Source organism: Austrofundulus limnaeus, unplaced genomic scaffold (genome assembly GCF_001266775.1).
Source record: "Austrofundulus limnaeus strain Quisiro unplaced genomic scaffold, Austrofundulus_limnaeus-1.0 Scaffold739, whole genome shotgun sequence".
Taxonomy (NCBI): Eukaryota; Metazoa; Chordata; class Actinopteri; order Cyprinodontiformes; family Rivulidae; genus Austrofundulus; species Austrofundulus limnaeus.
In genome coordinates, this window is record NW_013953141.1 from 148127 (window position 1) to 150912 (window position 2786).

Sequence of the window (2786 nt, forward strand, 5' to 3'; positions counted from 1 at the left end):
GTCCACCGCTCTTCTCCTCGTCCTCTCCCCCTCCTGCCTGCTCTGTTACCCGCGGCAGACCCCCGCCCCACGCGCGCGCGCGCGCGCGCACACACACACACACACACACACACGAATGCACGCATCTCCCCCGCGCGCGCGTGACAAACACGGACTGGATACACGCCCTGCGCGTGTATCCAAAGCTTTTGCTGTCCTGCTGTTCTTATCAGGGAGTCTGTGGGTCGGGGTCTTCTGAGGAGGAAGCAGATGAATGGAGTTGCGCACAGGAACTTTTATTTAAGTCTGATTCTGAAGGTAAATTAAATATCCGACAGTGATCATTACACAGTGTGGCTCTAATTCCTCACTTCACCATCTGTGTCGCAGTTTCCTATCTCCAAAATGAGCGTACGCCTGGGTCAAATCTGATGTGAGGGACCTCACATTTTCACGTCAAGTTTGGATTTTATAAATCACAACCTTGGCATAAAAAGTGGCGTACGCAAGTTTCTGGGCTCAAATTGTGCGTACGCCAGTTTTATAAATCCGACCCCAGAACTGGCGTGAGGCACCGCACATTTTCACGTCAAGTTTGGATTTTATAAATCACAACCTTGGTGTGAAAAGGGGTGTACGTAAGTTTCTGGGCTCATATTGTGCTTACGCCAGTTTTATAAATCCGACCCCTGGCCTGTAGATGAGTGTAAACTACAGAGTCCTGACCCGACGACATACAGTAGTTCGTCTATGCCTATGTGAGACCGCCAATATAGATGAGCTACTTAACTAACTATGCTTTAACCACGTAAAAAAATGTTTTTGATACATTTTTACGTATATTTTGAAAGTTTACACTACAGAGACTCATTATTGTTAAAAGAAAATATTTGTTAAATAAATTTGTGAATTTTAGAGTGAATAAATCAGTATTTTTTCTACTCGGATTTTGTTCTTTTTTTGTGATATTTTGGTCCACTGTGATAATGAACTGTGTCAAAACAAAACAAACACTCTAAAATCATAAAGCTGAGGTTGTGCTTAAAATAATGATAAACATGGCAAAGTAAATAGTTTTTGAAGTAAAAATATAGAGGTGAATTCAAAGTTAGTCAAAAACAGCCATTTAGACCCCAGACCTCAGAGGGTTAATACAGCAGTAAAGAACAAAATAAATCTAAACATGTGAGTTTAATCGAGAAAAAAATAAACAACCTGTATGTGCATCAGTATCAGCTTTGCCTCTTGACATTGTATCATAAAATAAAACACACAATCGCATCAAACACCCTGAATCAATAACTTTAGTCAGGTAACTGTGTGTGCCGATGCATATATTGATGTTTCCCTCCCTTCATTGTAAACCAAAGGTGTGAGGAAAATGTCTTCAATCAAACTACCTCCTGGTCATCTCAAGCTGAGCACATTAGACCTTGCTTGTTGCTATGGCTACAGGCAGGACGGATCCTTGATGGGAGTTCAGCGGACTTGTCAACAGACAGACAGGCAGGTTGAACTCTAATTTCCCCTAGCATGTTGGGCAGGGCTGCATGCAAAAATAACATCAACCCTAGTGGTCCATATGGCCGATTCCAGGAGGACCAGCTGCTCCGAGCGTTCAGGGCCATAATCTTTATTTCACGCCTTCAGCGAGCCATTTTAATTTCTGATGAAGGACCTGCACTGTTGAGGCAGGAGGATGACAGTTAGTGGAAATACTGAGCAACCTGTATGGAACCGCATTCAGCCTTGCTTATTGAGTCAAAACTAATACACGTTTAAATATCCAACAAAGATTTTCCCTGATCATATCTTTTTATATTTTTGGTCCCACAGTTTTTACTGCTCTAGTTACGTACATAAAGTAATTACCAACACCACACAATGCCTTCTACCTCTGATGTGCTGTTGCCCAGGTGATGCCTCTTATGAATAAGAAAACAATTTTGTGCATACTAAAGCCGTCTCTGGGCAGAGTTTGTATTACCACAGAAGGCTGGTAATTTAATTTTGTTATTGCAAATTGGAAATTTCAGTCCGTCACCCAGCCAGTAAAATAATTTTGAGGCAACCTTGGCAATCCATGCACAGAGTTTCCCACTATCAGAAAACTTTCTGCCTCGATTAAAATGGGACGTTGTTGTCACCAATCACTGTTTATATTAGCCTTGTAATTCAAATAACATGCATACAAGCCAGGAACTGAGTGAAGCAGTCAATGACAGTTCAGTTTTAGAATGAACATATGCAGATGAAACTGGCTCAAACATTCGAGAGAAATTGGAGGTCTGATTTGACTTTGTGCTGCATTACATGAAACCTTCAAAACAAATAAAAAGGTTAAGGAGTTTTAAATGTGTATTATTTGGGTGATGTAATTTACAGTGAATGATTTTCTTTTGTTTTTCTTTAATCCACTTCAGTAGAAAACAAAACTGAATGTTAGTTTCTTAATTTTTGCATCATCATTGGGCTTTTTTTTTACTATAGTAAAGAAGAAAAAGAAAAATGTAGAAGAGAAATACAAGAACTGTAAAGAGAGAAACCGATAGAAATTATACAACATGTGAAATGAACACCAACAACACAAAGGACACCACACCCAACATCTGACCATCAGCAAATGAAGAGAATAAACACCCAGCAACCAAACTTAAACAGATGTATGTACATATACCCATGCACACATATAAACATATACACACACATTTAAACATCTACACCTACGTACAATAATTATAACCTCGTTAATTAATACACACACACACACACACACACACACACACACACACACACACACACACACA